The sequence below is a fragment of the Ictidomys tridecemlineatus genome, chromosome 3 (genome assembly GCF_052094955.1).
Source record: "Ictidomys tridecemlineatus isolate mIctTri1 chromosome 3, mIctTri1.hap1, whole genome shotgun sequence".
Classification (NCBI taxonomy): Eukaryota; Metazoa; Chordata; class Mammalia; order Rodentia; family Sciuridae; genus Ictidomys; species Ictidomys tridecemlineatus.
The window spans coordinates 26757853-26775058 of NC_135479.1; the positions used below are offsets into that span (position 1 = coordinate 26757853).

Consider the following 17206-nt stretch of genomic DNA (forward strand, 5'->3'; position numbering starts at 1 on the left):
ATAGCAGGAAAGAACCAGATAATAGGCTATTCTCTCATTCACTCTCTTTATGCCTAGAATTTAGATGCCATGTTAGAGGTAGAATGATCTGGTCATCATCAAGTGACTATTAGGTCAAGAGAATTGCATGAGCCTCAGCTTTGGCATGCTCAAACTGCTGAAAGAATAATATCGGCACTCATCTCCTTTATGACTTGATTAAGCCACTAAGAGTTGAGCTTTCTGTTATTTGCACTGGAACCTACTCTTCTAATATAGTAAAAAAAGAAATCTCTCTCTCTCTGTATCCTTATTTCCCAGGAAATATCTTTTTACATTATTAAATAGTACTGAATATGTTAGCAAACAGGTTATTTCGAGGGCAAAGTGATTTGCATTACCCAAGGATTTTTCACATTTTGAAAGGATCACAGGATCCCTCTCAGTTGCATCTTTTAAAGTGTTCATTTATAGACCATTTCATTCTCACAGAAGAGAAACTAGAAGGTGAGTTGTTCCATGCTATTTCTGGTTAAGAATTATTTTGGCATATTATATATACATGGAGAACCAGTTATACTCCATGTATGTATAATATGTCAAAATACACTCTACTGTCATGTATTTCTAAAAAGAACAAATAAAAAAAAAGAGTCAGAGACAACAATAAAATAAATCTGAAAGTATAGTGATAACAAATACATCATTTTACTGGCTAATATGTTTTTATATTAACCAGGCAGGAAACTCAAACATGACATGCCCAGTTCAGTGCCAGACACTGGAGGTTAGAGCAGAATGGACTTGAATGCATTTATTCTTACCGGGTATCATTTTTCCATTAAAAGTACTCCAAGTATTTTCTCCCCATTTCTTAAAAGAAACCCTCTATCCTCTTGGATACCTAACCTTAAATTACTATCATCTTTTCTTCCCCATCCCAACATTCAATCAGTTGTCAAAACTAGGGTGGGATGGGGCATGGAGAAAAGAATCCAAAAGTGGATTTGTCCAGTTGTTCCCTGTAACTTCAATCACGCATGCTCTTTGCTCGGACCACTCATTAGCTGCTTGCATGGGAAATGTCAATTTGTATGATGGTGACATTTGAGGCTTATGTGATTGCTTTGATGTATTAGTTTTGGAAACCAAACACCCCAATTACAGCCAACAAACACTTTTAATTGGGACGCAGAGGTAAAAGGACTTTCTGTTGCCATAGTTTCAGAGGCACACATGTGGTCAGCTGCTTAATGCTGGATTTATTTTTCAGACGAGAGATACTACTGACAGTGACTGGGGACACCTGCTGTTCTGGTGGGAGTAGGTCTTGGTCCTGCAGCTCAGCCCAAGTCAGGTTCTTAGGCAAAGCACGTTTGTAATGGTGTTGGTTTTCAGGTGTTTCGTTTAATATCTTTAGGTTCTAAGTACATTATCTAAAGAGGAAATACTAACCTATCCTTTAGTGAGTACTTTGTCAATAGGTTGTTGTTCTGAGCAGCAAGTAAAAAAAAAAAGGGGGAAAAAAAAGGCAAAAGGGACTTCTAGGCAAGTTAGGGACTTTAGCACCTGGATCTACCATTAGGGGAATCTAATGGAAATGTTCAAGGGCACACAAAAGGAAGGAGAAACCTTCGTGGACACTTGGCGTGCTTATAGCCATACATAGTCCAGAAACCATGGAGTTTCTTTTACGTATGGATCAAACGGACTGATTGCATTCATGGCTCCGTTTATGCTTAAAACCAGCTTGCCTCGGAGGGCAGACTTTACCTAAATGCAGTGACATGCTTTTCTTCTGAGGGAGGTAGGGTTGGGCTGCAGGCAATCAGACAGGCAGAGCTGGATCTTGGGAGAAGTAGCTCATTAAATGTCCTGGGCCAGTGTGGGACTTACAGATTGCACTTGATCTGTGCATTTGTGCATTTGGCATAGACATCTGCCAGGCAGAGCATGGGGACACTGCATAGCCAACGCTTGATGGCCACTCCAGCATGGCAAAGAAATCTGTGAACACAGAGATTAAATCTTGATTGCAGTGTCATACAGCTTTGGGTCCTCTCTCCAGGCTGCTGAATTTCTGGGATTCTGCAGTAAATCTAAACTCTTCTCTTTTCCCTTGATCAAAATTACACAGGTTACATTCAACTATTAATAAATAAAAGTTGAAATAGAACCTCAACCTCTTGAAAATTAAAAACAAAAGGAAAATTAAACATTCATCTAAACAATTCTTAAGTAAAGGAGGAAATAAGAAATATCATTAGAGGCTAATCAGATGATAATGGCATTGAAGACACTTCATAGCAAAACTTACAAAAAGGTATGACCAAAACTGTACTCAGAGAAAATGTATAGCCTTAAATACCTTTGTTGTAAGACCAGGAATAAACTATATACAAGTATTTAGTTCAATAATTACAAAAACAATATGCATAACATAAAGCAAAGACTATAGTAGGACTTAAAAAGTTTTAAAAAGTAGTATGAAAAGCAAGTTGCTAGCAACACAAATCAAGAATTAAGGGAAAACATAAGCACATAAGTGAGGAATTATAAAGAGGATATAGCAACAGACATTAAAGGGAGGTTAGAATTTCACTTAATGGTAACAAATTTGAAAGTACTTAAGAAATAGTTTTCTGAGAGATTAGACATGATCATAATTGACTCAAGAAGAAATAGAAAGAATAATTAGCCAATTAGCCAGGAAATAAAAATTGGAACTTTTGGCACTTATACCTTTAAAAAAAAGTCTGGCTGCTCATTTTTTTTTATTGTTGGAAAATATACATAACGTAAAATTTACCATTTCAACCCTTTTTAGGTGTATGATTTAGTGGCATTAAGTATATTTACAATATTGTGAAACTTTCAGCACTATCTATTTCCAGAAATTATTCACCATCTCAGATAAATTCTGAGATCCATTAAATGATGATACCCCATTTCCTCTTCCATGGTCCCCACCCCTGTTATTGGTAATCTTATTCTCCTTTCTGTCTGTGTTAAACTTACCTATTCTACAAACTTCATTTAAGAGGAATTATATAACATCCGTTCTTTAGTTTAATGTTTTGAAGGTTCATCCATGGGGTAGCATGCATCAGAATTCCATTCTTCATTAAAGCTGAATAATATGCCATTGTACATTTATCCATTTATCTGCTAATGAGCATTTAGTTGTTTTGGTTATTGTGAATATTGCTTCTGTGAACATCAGGGTTTACATTATCTGCTTGAATCCTTGCTTTTGATTCTTGGGTATATACACCTAGAAGTGGAATTGCTGCATTTGATATATTTTTTAATTTTTTTGAGACAAGGTCTTGCTAAATTGCTGAGGATGGCTTTGAACTTGCAATCCTTCCGACTCAGCCTCCCAAGCAGCTGGTATTATAGGTGTGCCTTACCGCACTTGGCTTTGTTAAACTTTTCAAGTTTAACCTTCTTCCACAGCATGTTGAAGACCTCCTGGAGTTTTGCGAAGCTATGGCCAGGATGGGCTGGAGTGTGGCTGAGACCTGGAGAAACCTGCCATGCTGGCATGGGCCTGAGGTGCCAGGACATGGTAAACCTGTGGCAAAAAGGCAGCCCTGCCTGAGCCCAATGCAGATCCCTGAGTAACCACAATCCATGACCTCAACCTCCTACTTTCCTACCAGCTAGGAGAAAATGCAAGTGGGGAAGACCTGAAAGGAAGTTAAAAACTACAAAGCTCTTAGAAGAAAACAGGAAATCTTCATGACATTAGATTGAGCAAGGCATTTGTTGGATGGGGATGGCCTCACAGAATGACTTAGAAAGTCTTCCCTTCTCTCCAGGTTTTTGGAAGAGTTTGAGAATATTGGTGTTTATTCTTACATAGTTAATTCTAATAGAATTCACTAATGAAGCCATTTGGTCCAATTTTTTTGTTGTTGTTGATAAGAGGTTTTTGATTATTGATTTAATCTCCTTATTTATTATATGTCTATAATAAATAAGGAGATTTATTTCTTATTTCTTCATGATTCCGTCTTTATAGGTTGTATGCTTCTAGAAATTTGTCCATCACATCTAGGTTATTCAATTGTTGGTGTTTTCATTACTCATATTACTCTTTTATAATCCTTTTAAATTTCTATAAAATTGGTAATAATGTCTTATTTTTAATTTCTGATTTTAGTTAATTTAAATCTTTTGCCTTTTTTTTTTTTTGGTAGATAGGTCAGCTAGTGGTTTACCAATTTTGTTAATGTTTTCCAGGAAACAATTTTTGGTTTCAGTGATTTTCTCTATTCATGTGTTTTTACATATGACTTTGTTTTTATCCTTAAGACAAAAAATAAATTTCCATGAAGTATAAATTATTAAAGATCATGGAAAATAAAGGATTTCTCTCTAACTTTACAAACTAATTGTCATTGTTTGCATCTGGAGTATCTTCCAAAGGCTTGGTCCACAGCCCATGCCACTCCTGGGAATGCAAAAATCTTTAGTTGGTGGGGTCAAGTGGAAGGCAGTTAATTCATATGGGAGCTCCCCTTGATGGGGATGTTAGGATGCTGGCCCCTCCTCTTTTGTTCTCATGCCTTTTGGCAGCAATGAGGTGAGCCAATTCCCTCTCTGTCATATGCTCCCACCATGATATATTGCCTCACCACAGACCCAAAAGCAGTAGGCCAACTGACTATTGACTGATCCAAAATAAACCTTTCCTTTTATGAAGTTGATTGTCTCAAGTATTTTGTTACAGTTATAGAAAGCTAACATGTTAATATGATCCTGTAATGACAAAGACAACAAAACTATGCACTATTCCAACTCGAATACAGATGGTAAAGCATTAACAAATAAAATTCAACAATTTATTGAATCAATTATATGCCATAACAAACAGGAATAAGATTAGTATACCTAACGAAATATCAATTAGTTAAAGAACAAAAAGCCATATTACAATCTCTATAGACATAAAAGAAGATACCTGATAAAAAAAGAAAAATTCATGCAGATCTAAAACTTGAACTTAAAACCATAATGCAACATGGACTTTCATATGAAGAGAAACCACCATTTGTGATAGTGAAATTCTTTCCTTAAAATAAGAAATAAGACAATTTTGGTAGTAACAACCAGTATAATTAAAAAGTATTCTGAAAAAGTTAGCCAGTGCAACAAGACAAGGCATCAAATTAAGAGTGACAATTTTTAGGAACAAGAAAATATAATTATTCGTTTAAAATAGATGTTTTCTTAGAAAACCCAAGTTCATAAATTATAAAATTTTTAGATAAAATTTATTTTGGTTAGGAGACTAGAATCAAAATTAGTTTTTAAAAAATACAAAGGTAATTATAACTACAAAATGTAATGGAAGCTGGGTATGGTGGGCATGCACCTTGGTCCCAGCTACTTGCAAATTTGAGTGGGAGGATCATTTGAGCTCAGAAGTATAAGACCAGCCTGGGCAACATTGCAAGATCCCATCTCATTAAACTAAAACTAAAACCCAACACCAAAACAAAATAGCAACAACAAACCCCACCAACACACACACACACACACACACACACACACACACACACACACACACCAAAAGATAATGCAAAAGAATTCCATGCTGTCTTGTTTGTTGCAAAGCATTTGTGGCCTAATTCCATCCTTCATCTCAAGGGACCCAGAAGAAGTTGTCCTGGAGACCTCTTTCATAGCCATATCCTGTTGTCCTGCTTGCATAGAGAATAGGGAAGGAAGACTTCTCTTAACCTTTTCCCCATCAGAAGCTCAGGGTTGTTGGTGTGCAAGGGGAAGAAGAGGTGGGCTGCTGAGAAGTTGTTCCTCATTCTTTCTTTACATATTTTCATTTTTGCTTATTACCTGAACTTCAGCAAATTTTCTCATATGTTCACAACCTGAGTTATTTCACTTTTCACATGGAATAGTACAACTTCCTCAAGGTGCTATTGTGAGGAGTCAATAAGGATATATATGCATGTAGTCATTTCTTTGCCCAGTACATAATGAGCATTGAGAAGGGACATTCATGTGTCTTGGATGCAACCAGTCAGATACATGAAATATTGGCACTGTTTGTATACAGGAGCTTGACTTTTATGAAACAAGAGGTTATTACCTCTCAGCTCTTTGTGTCACTTTTTAGTGGGGGGGGGGTTTGGAATAAAACAGTTCCATGGGATCTGCAAAGCAGTGGTCCTTCACAGAAGATCTTGTGGGCAAAGTAGTGGACAGCTATGTGCCACTGAGGTTTTGTTTTTGTTTATTTTAAAGCCACACTGGTTTAACTAGTAAAATGGACCCTAATTCACAGCTTAATGGGGGTTTTGTCTCATCAAAAAAAAAAATCTTACCTTTTTCCTTAATAGGAGGGAAAGTAGCTGAGTCTTGATTGCCATTGTACCTCTAGCTCCTAGCCAGTTTCTGACCCATAGGAGGTGCTTAATCAAGAGTATTTGTAGAATGCGTGAGTCATGTGGAGGGTAGGGGGCTGACAGAGGGAAGAAATTGTCCTGGAGACCTCTTTCACAGCAGTACCATATTTTTCTGCTGGCATGGAGCATAGGGAAGGAAGACTTCTCCTAACATATTCCCCATCAGAAGCTCAGGGTTGTTGGTGGGCAAGGGGAAGAAGAGGTGGGCTGCTGAGAAGTTGTTCTTCATTCTTTCTCCAGAGAGGATCCACTATAATCAGAGAGATCAAAGGATACAAAAGGTGTGAGGACTTCCTCACCTTGTATACTGCTTCGGTTTCTTGCCAGCCATAAGCCTCAATCTGTGTTTATTCGGGCTTCAGGTTACCACATTATTTGTGTAATTTTAGTCTCATAAGAGTAACATTAGGGTTGACAAAGATTGCACGAGCTCAAAAACATGAGTGTTTCTGTGTTTTATGTCTTTCCATCCCTGCTTTTAGTTAAGTAAGCATTTAATCTGTTTCCAAGAAGCTACTGCAAAGAGACTTTAGCTCTCTTATTTGAGAGACATCTGGGTTTCAAGGAAATGTTTTAAAAACGGGTGACTGGAAATTGATGGGCAAACTATTGTGTGCTTTAATTTGCTGGATGTGTGCAGCCAAGCGGAATGGACCAGTCTTTTCTTTGTGGTAATTGTCCATTTATTCTCTTGCTTTCCATTTATTCCAAATTGCTGGGGGTTAGAATGGAACAAGCCATCCAACAGCCATAAACCATTAACAAACTCTTAAAAATAGGAGAAGATAAATTCATATTTACTAAGGATTTATAACTTCAGGTATTATACATGTTGAACTCTGATGTGTCTTTTAAGATCTAGATCCCATCCATCCCCTGCGCCTCACCAACATAAAACACACACACACACACACACACACACACACACACACACACACAAACTTATGCAAATTTTCTTGGAGCTTAAGTTTACATGGTCTTCAATATCTTTGAGCACTTTCTTTTTCTGCTGAAAATATATATTTTTTTTTAATTTTTTTTATTTTTTTTTTTTTTTTAGTTCTCGGTGGACACAACATCTTTGTTGGTATGTGGTGCTGAGAATCGAACCCGGGCCGCACGCATGCCAGGCGAGCGCGCTACCGCTTGAGCCACATCCCCAGCCCTTCTGCTGAAAATATTGAGTGTTTGCATCATCTTGTTCTTTCTAAGGCGCTGTCAACCTAGATGTGAGATAGTTCACTTTTTTTTTTTATTTCCCCAACCCTATCCCAAGTTATGAAGGGCCTTGTATATGGGCAGCAGACTTTATGGAAGGTTCATGTATTAGTTGGGTTTCTCCAGAGAAACAGAAACCACAGGACGTAGACACATGGATGTACAGAAAGAGATTTGTTATGAGGAATTGGCTCATGTGATCACGGAGGCTAACAGGCCCCATGATCTGCCATCTATAAACTGGAAGCCCAGGACAGTCACCAGTGTAGCTTCAGTCTAAACCCAAAGGCCTGAGAACCAGGGGGCTTCAGACTGAAGTGAAGCCCTGAGAACCTGACTCTGATGATGTAAGCCTGGGTCCAAGTCCAAAGGCCCAAGAACCACGAACCCTGAAGTTCAAAGGCAGGAGAGGATGGAAATCTCAGTTCAAGCAGAGAAAAATTTCTCTCTTCTTCCACCTTTTTCTCCTGTGGAAGTCCTCAAGGAATTGGATGATGTCTGTCTTCATGGGTGAGAGTGATCTTTACTCAGTTCCCTGATTCAAATGCTGATATTTATCAGAAATACCCTCATAGACACATCCCCAAGTAATTTTTTTTTTTTTTTTTTTTTTACTAACCATCTGGGCATTCCTTAGTTGTTTATTTAAATGGTTTTAAGTATATCATCCTCCTACCTTAATCACACACGTGCTGTCATATTTAGCACAAAAGAATTGCAAAGAGCATATACCACTAGTCCCATCTTATACGTGATATTTTGGAGTTCAGAGAGGTTAATGATTTAATAGAGGTCACACAGTTGGTTTTGAGAAATTGGAATTCAGACGGAGGTTTATCTAGTTCCAAAGTTCATTCTCTTTTGACTTTTGCTTTGTAGTTATAAGTGTGATCATCTTTGAAAGAGGTTGTAAAAATTTTCAGATTCTACACTGTTCCATCACGAAGAAGCCTAATCTTTGAAGTCATTGCTGGAGTAGCGCTACATTGCTTTGTTGGTTTATGCACAGTTGATGCACACACTCGATGCAGTTACTGAGTGCCTTCCATCAAGTACTAAGCTGGTGCTGGATGGCAGCTATCTCAATGCTCCCAACATAGGGGTGTGGAGAAGGATCACAGGGATGGAAGAAGGTAACGTTTCTTTGAAAAGTGGCTCCTTTTCACTAACAAAAAATCAACTCGTCCATCCCCCTGTCTCTACTGTGCATAATTAGAACTAGACATGTGGGAGGAGCTTGTGGCTCTTTAGGATTTTCATCATGCATCATTAGGAGTAGGTATGGGGGCAGTGGACGGGGTGACAGGACACAATGTGGAAGCTCACATTGGAAGTGGGTCAGCCTATGGAGGGTCCCCCCTCATACCAAGTCTTCTTCCATGCACCATGCACCCATCTTCCACCATGCACCGTGGTGCACCCTGACTCTGCTTCTGCTGGCCACACATTGCCGTTTGAATTTTCTGTGTCCCCTGATGTTCATATGCCAATGCATAACCCCCGCCACACAGTGGAAATAAAATTGGATGAACTCCTGGACATTTGGGTCTTGGAAAACTTTAAGGAAAGTTGCAAATAGAGTTCTCTAGATAATTAAAGGCGCAGGAAAGAGGGAAACTTGCAAGAAGTGAGCAAAAAAATGGCCTGTGTGTGAAGAGGTAAAATGGCAGGGACTGCATGCTAGCCCCTCCCTCATCTGCTTCTTCAAGATCTTGGGCCAGATTCTTAGTCTCTCTCTAAGCCTCAGTCTTATTGGCAAAACAAGACTCTCCTGGATCCTTCCAGAAAACTGACATTTTCTACTTTTCCCCCACATGTCCTGGAGACAGACAAGGATCCTTGCCCACTGTTGACAAGGATGACTGTTGCTACACGGGGACATTTATTTTCCTCTCCGGTTGGTTTTTAGTTGTGGTCTCTTTTCCAGGCTGATGGATTTCTTTGGTGTCTGCTGGAATCTCTTTCCATTTATTCCTCCCTCAGTTCCTCCTTCTTTGCCTTCCTATTGACAAATGATGGAGAAATAGCCCGTGGCAGGAATGGGAGCTGCCCGTGGCTGAACGAGGCTCTGCTCGCATCACGACAAGGTTCTGAGACTGCGTGCCTGGGCAGGTATTGATTCTGATTTTATTTTCTCCTTTTGGTGAGGAATCTTAATTGAACTGCGGGTAGCCACGATTACCACAGGCTCACCCCTATTAAGCCCCAAACACACTTTCCTGAAACTTCTACTCCATCAATACTACCTAGTTTCAATGAGAAGAGAAAGGTTACAAATTTTATATATAAAAGTGGGTATTGAAAAATTCCTCTGGTCAACTCCAGGTCAGCATCCAATTCACAGCACTTTATGAGTGTAATTCTTTCAGAGAGAGATTTTTCAGCCCATGAAGTGACTTGCAGGAGCTCTGGGGGCCAGCTGGGATGTCAGTGTGAAAACTCTTCTTTGTATCAAAGGCTGATGGGGGTGGGAAGAGGCAGCGGGGCCTGTCTGTCTCTGGCTGGGTTTGGAGGGAGGAAGAGGCTGGTAGTGATGGGGTCCTGCCAGATGCCTGGGGGGAATCTGCTTGCTGTTTCCTCCTCTGTTCTCTTTAACTGCCAGAAGGGAACACGCCTTCATTAGCTCACTGCTAGCTCACGGCCAGACAGACTTTCCATTTCACATGTTCAGTAACTGTGGAGTAGCTCCTCTAGTGGGGGCACCCAGTGGCGGTTCGTCTGCGTCAGGCAGCTTGATTCTTACCACATCTCTAAGGTGTATATGAGGTACTGTCACCCCTAAGACTGGGATTTCTCTCTTGTTGCAAAGCTCATGAGAACTGCCCTTCTAAGGAAGCAGACGCTCAGTGGAGATAGCCACGGTGGAATTCACTGGCGCAAACACTGATGGACAAAAATGGAAAAGGAGCCAGAGAAGGCTGGGAGAGCCATGAGATTGTGGTGAAGATCTGCCCCTGCGAGGGAGAAGCGGGAGGAAGGCAGGAGGGAGGGAAGGAAGGAAGGAAGAGGGGAAGAAGGAAGAACAGGAGAGAGGGCACTGCAGGTAGCTTGCAGGAGCCATGCTAAAAGGGAATCTAGAGTTAAAGAGTATGAGGAGGACTCCTGCCTCTCCTGAGAGCAGGCCTGCCTTAGGACCCCTGCCAGGATACTCAGTCATTGACTCCAGCCCAAGGATCTGTGGCTTTGTGTGCAAGTGGTGATGGACTTCAGAATGCAGCCTCAGGGCCATGGATCAGTTACCCTCCCAGCAGTAGAGGATCTGAGAGGTGCTACCATAGTCCAGATCTCTGGTTTGCCACCCACTATGTAGTCGACCGTGGGCAAGTGAAGTAATTTCTTTCAGCCTCATTTTTTCTCATCTTTAAAGTAAGATAATTCAAACCCACAGGATTATATGGAGAAATAAATGAGATGGTGCATATTGAAGAAAGCATTTTGAACGGTGCTTAGCGCATGGTAAGCGCTCAGTGAATGCTAATTATTACAAGACTGTATCATAGCAATGGTTTGAACTTTATATTTTCAAATGAAATGTTTTTTAAATCTATACAGAATCTAAGAAGATTAGAGTGGAATGTTCTGGATGAAGGGGACTTGGAAGCCCTGTCTGATTCCTACACCTCTACCCTAATCCTTGGGTCATTTCTGGGGAAACAAGAATTGGAGAGACATAAGATGTGATCATACCATATACACACTTTGTGAATGTCTACTTCTGAATTTTTTTTTATGTTGATGGATTAAAATTACTTTTTAAATTACTATACATTAAGGTTGAACTTTTGAGGACATATGGTCCTATGAATTTTAATGATCGTATAGGTTTATCTGTCTGAGACGGGGTCTATGTTGCTCAGGCTGGCCTCGAGCTCCTGGGCTCCGGTGATCCTTCTGCCTCAGTCTTCTGAGCAGCCGGGACTATAGGTGCACATCTCCACACCTAGCTGCAGGTTTGCGTAACCACCACTGTGATAGGAATAAGAACAGTTTGATCAGTTACCCCTTTATCATCACACCCTCCCTACACCTACCCCCTGGCAACCAGTGATCTGCTGTCACTGTAGCTCTGTCTTCCTGGGAATATCAAATGAATGGAATCATTCAGTTTTTTTGAGATTGGCTTCTTGCATTCACCATAATGCCTTTGAAGTTCATCCAAGTTGTGTATATCAATAGTTGGTTCCTTTGGTTGTTGCAAAATATTTCAGTGTATGGATGGCCTGGTTTGTTTCAGGATCTTGAGGTTGTTTCCAGTTTAGTTTCCACACAGTTGGGGCTGATTAACATATGTGAGCTGCTATTCCGGAGGCTAAGAGCGGGAGCCCAAGTTTCAGCGGGGTTCTTATATATCTTCTTCCTTTTTAAAACCTTTGCTTTTTGTTACTATTATTTTCCTGCTTACAAGTCCCTGAATGCCAGGAGTCGAAATTCATTTCCTTTGGGCCTCAGTGGCTGTTCAGAGGTGGCAGCCACCTGGTAACTCCATTTCTTTGTCAGTTTCTCACTCTGTGGCCAAGTGTCTCTTCCCAAGGTCAGATTTTTCTCCCAGTCCTAAGCGGTGACCTCAGGACTAACCTGTAGCATTGATGTCCCTGAGTGCATGCCCAGGACTGTAGCTTACCTCCTTCTCCTTTCTCTCCCAGATGCTTGTGCTTTGCATCCCTAAGCCACCCATCGACAGTGCGCCTGTTTACCCATCCCAGCTGACACTTCTCAAGCATTTTAGCAACCCTGACCTCATTCTTTATTTAGCAACTTCATCATTTCAGTCTCAAGCTGTTAAACATTTATCTTCACTAATATCAACATCATTAGGATTTTGCTCGAATAATGAAGACACACAGGCGATTAAAGCTGCAACCGGAGTCTAAGGAAAGTGGAGCTGGCGAGATTGAAAGCCATCCGTTCTGTGGAGCCCTCCAGGCAGGGGGTCTGGCTCTTGGAAGGCAGTCTGGAGCAGAGCTTGTCATGAGGAGCAGGGAAAGCTGAAAAACTCTACCTGACAGACTGAGAAGAATTCAGGGTTCCCAGGGGGTGATTCTAGAAGGAAAAAGGGAAGGCTAGGCAGGAGAGAAGAACTTATGATATTGCACTAGGCTTGGAACCACATGGGATGAAGCAGACAGTGAAAAATTTCCAGGGGATTTTCACGACGTTCTCTGTGTGCTAGGATCTTTAAAATTAAGAGCACGCCAATGACGAGGAGAAACAGGAGCTGGAAATAAAGATTTTTTATTACTTTCAGGTCCTAGGGGGTACATAGAATCCTGGAGGCCACACCCAGGAAGATCAGGGAGTGCAGGAAGGGAGAACGAGAGAAGCAGGGAGCTGTGGGCCAGGACCTTTATTGGGTCCACAGCCTCATCCAAACAGGCTTCCTATGGGGTTGCAGTTGGTGGTTTTAAAGCAAGCAGGCATGAATTCCAGAAGTTACTCTGTTACTACTGGGTGGTCACTGAAGCACATTTGCACAGTGCATGTGGGTGTGCGGGTCATCAGGGCAATTCAAATAGGTTGCATCTTGTGTAAGGTCCTTGCTTAGCATCTGGACAACCAGCTTAAGTGACAGCTGCCATTTTAAGAAATGGCTTTCCCACCCAAGGGCAGTTCTGAGAAAGGCTCACCCACTCCCTAATACCAACCTAACCCTTCACTGCCTGCATTAGGACCTCTCAGCTCTAATCCCTGAGCCTGCCCCACAAACGCCCTGAACCCCAAGCCTGTTTTGCCTCTCTCTGTCTATGAAGAGGCGTGCCTTTATTTGTCAGCTCTGAGAGTATATCTCTCCCTGGGCTCCGTCTTTCATTTGCCCCTCACCTGTCTCCCAGTTCCTCACTTTCCTTTCATCTTGCTATCTCATGGGGATGTGGTCACAAGGAGGTTGATTTTGGTATTGAAAATTTAAATTATTAATATCTCACTTTACCTGTCCCCGGGGCTCTAACTGGTTGGGAATAGGTGCTTGGAGTCACATGTGGTTAAGACTGTTCTCTTGAGAACAAGGCTCTCTAGTGTTCAACCTGAAATTTCTCATCTAGATTCCTTTTCTATGCCATTTTTCCTTAAACTTCTTAGTAACATCTAACCCACATCCGAGTGACTCTTGGGAATGATTTTGCCCTGGACAACGCAAGAGCTGGTTCTCATTTATAGATCAACAGAACATAACACAGAGATGGTAGGTACCGGATGGGGCAAGACGAATAGCTGATTTAATTTGGTGAAGGCAGAAGTTTGGTGCCATGGAAGGGCAAGGATTCTCCTTGCTCTCCAACACCAAGAACCTCCTTCATATTAAGGAGCAGAGAGGTGCATTGTGGACTGAAGAGCATCCCCTCAAAATTCATAAATTACAGTCCTAATCTCCAGTTCTTTAGAATGTGACTGCATTTTGAGATCAGGCTTTCAAAGAAGCAATTAAGATTAAATAAAGCCCTAATCTGGTAAGACGGGTGTCCTTACAAGAAGAGGAAGAAATACTAGGGATTGTGTGCACAGAAAAGAGACTGTGCAAACACCCTGCAAGAAGATGGATGCCTTCAAGGAGAGGAGCCTTAGGAGAAACCAGCCCTGCTGGCCTCTTGATCTTGGACATCCAGACTCCATAAGTATAAGAAATAAATTTCTGTTGGTTGGGTCACCTGGCCTGTGACATTTTGTGATGGCAGCCCTAGCAAATTAATACAAGTGGTTGAGTGATCTCACCTGGAACTGGAGAAGAAGGGAGATCTCAGCTGACATGTGGATCATCCATGGCAAAAAATGATGCCTCCATCCCACATTAAAGAGAGCATGACAGAAGAGGCAATTGAGAGGCAGAGGCAAAGCCTTAAGATGCAAAGCTAGACTTGGCTACTGACTCGGCTTGGCCACTCACCGGTTTATGACCTTGGGAATCATCTCTCTGAGCCCCACCAGCCTCTAGCAGCAACACGAGGATAGTAAATCGCTTTAAACTGCTTTATAGAGCACCATGCACGCACGCACGCACACACACACACACACACACACACGCTACCTAAAAGCTCTTTATTACTTAGAAAGCATGATTGATAAACTTTTCTAGATTCATTTATCTTTTAACTAGAATCTACTGGAACTTTGTTGTTGGATCAAAAGTAATAAGAAGCCAATGACTGTCACTATTAAGATGGCCAACTTTAGAAGTACCTCTGACATTCCTTACAACAGAAAGATATCTCCTAGACGAGGATAAAAAGCAGAAATCTCTTTTACTTCTAAAATGCATGAGAAACAATACTCTGTGTTGTCATTGGTAAAGAAACTCCAGTGTTTGGGCTGTTTTCATAAATACTTATGGGTTCTTTTGGTTAAAAACTTCCCCAAAAACGGGTTTGGAAAAATGTACAAAGATCTTTAAAAATATTCATACTGTTTGATACAGTAGTTCCATTTATAACAATTTATTCTAAGGAAATAATTTGAAATGCAGAAAGCTATGTGTTTAAGATGAGTTGTTCCCTTGCAGCTTTTCTTACTATGGTATATTTTTGGAAATATCCTAAACATCTACTGTTAGGAATGGTTAAATAAGTTGTGGTACATTCATAAGATGAAAGATTATGTAATCATTGAGAATGTGTATACAAGCTGGGCCCGGAGGCTCATGGCTGAGGTAGGAGAATCATGAGTTGGAGGCCAACCTCATCAACTTAGTGAGACCCTGTTTCAAAATAAAAAGGGCTGGAGATATAGCTCAGTGGTACAGAGCCCCTGGGTTTAATCTTTACTACTCCCCACTCTCTCTCTCACACACACACATACATAAAAATATATATCATTAATTGAAAAAGAATATAAATAAAATTGGAAGGGGATACAACATGTAGATATACCTGGAGACAGTGTCAGATGGGTTGAGGTTTGAGTTGCACAGACTGCCCCCTGCCCCTCACCAGGGATGCCAATCACAAGCACAGGTTGTGCCCTGGGCTTCTAACTGACTGGCTGTGAGTCATGGTTCCCACGACCCTCTCCTGGGTTTCAGTTCATGCAGTGGTTCATGGAACTCCAGTAAATACCCTTTATTTACCCATTTATTAGGAAGGATGTTATAAAGGATACAGAAGAACAGCCAGATGAATGGGGCAAAGTGGGGTGGAAGGGTCACAGAGCTTCCATGCCCACTCTGGGTGCACCACCCTCCAGGAACGCCCCCACATCCCCTCTTGGCTATCCAGAAACTACTTGAACCTAGTCCTTTTGGAATTTTAATGGAGGCTTTTTCATTTAGACAAATTGGTTAAATCATTGGCCATTGTGATCAATTAATTCTCCAGCCCTCTTCTGCTCCCTGGATATCAGGGGTGGGGTCCTGAAGCTATCCTGGAGCCCACCAAAGAATTACCTTATAGAACAACATCAACAACAAAAATAACAACAACAATAAAAGTTGGAACAAAAAGAATGTGATTACCCAGGAAATTCTAAGGGACTTAGGAACTCTCTCAGAAACTGGGGTCAAAGACCATATATTAGAGCAAAAGATTACACTAGCACCCCAGCTATAAAGGTTTTAGGAACTCTGCCAGGAAGCAACAATGAACCACCCGCCCCCCCACCTATTTACCTAAAGTCACAATATCACAGAGCTAGAGCACAGAGATGTGAATTCCCTACAGTGTGTTAGGTTCAGTAGGCACTCTTGTGACGACAGGACAGAGTAAACATTTGTGGAATGTCACCTGAAATCAGAAATGTATATTGAGGTCTCGAATGCCCTGCTAATAGCTTGAATTTTCTCCTAAAGAAAAGTTTACGGCCTTTAGAAAAACATATGGAAGGATCATATCTTTAGTTCAGTGGCCACAGAAGACATGGATGCCTGTGTTCTATGTGGGTTTCCAACCTATTTGCTGTGTGACCCGAGGCAGGACTGGAACTGGTATTTTTTTAATGCAGTGTCTACTTTTCCTGACTTGAAAATTCTCTCATCTCTCAGCCCCCCTTTCTTTCCCATTCTTTCTACAGCGATTCAAGAAGAAGTGAGCTGTCACAAGCAGAATCCTGGCAAGGCTGACTCTGGGCACACTGGTCAAGTGGACATTTCTGGGGACACCTTCAGCTTCTTCCAGCTTCTTTCCCTCCTTCATATAGACACTCCCTCCATCAATTCTGTCTTTTAAGGAAGGATCTAGATGTCATCTTCAGTGGGACACCCAGAGTGGGCACAGAAGCTCAGTGACCCTTCCACCCCACCTTGCCCTATTCATCTCGCTGTTCTTCTGTATCCTTTATAACATCCTTCCTAATAAATGGGTAAATAAAAAGTATTTACTGGAGTTCCATGAACCTCTACATTAAAATCTGGATCAGAGCTAACAGCCTTGTTTCCTGCTGATTTTTTTTTTTTTTTTTTTTTTTTTTTTTTTTTACAAAAAAATAAAGGCTGAGGGCCGGGCAGGTGGCCTACATCTGTAATCCCAGCAGCTCTGGAGGTGGAGGCAGGAGGATCACAAGTTCAAACCCAGCCTCAGCAATTTAGCGAGGCTCTAAGCAACTCAGTGAGACCTTGTCTCTAAATTAAATACAAAATAGGGCTGGGGATGTGGCTC

General features: G+C 41.2%; 1 long non-coding RNA gene across 3 annotated transcripts in view; it reads left to right on the forward strand.

The window, feature by feature from the left end:
• LOC120884126 (uncharacterized) overlaps positions 1–16973 on the forward strand; it is a 132581-nt gene extending 115608 nt beyond the window's left edge. For all 3 annotated transcript variants that reach the window (XR_013436130.1, XR_005726377.2, XR_013436129.1), the window contains one exon: positions 16623–16973. This is a non-coding gene — a long non-coding RNA (uncharacterized LOC120884126). The remainder of the gene's footprint in view (positions 1–16622) is intronic.
• Positions 16974–17206: the final 233 nt, after the last annotated feature.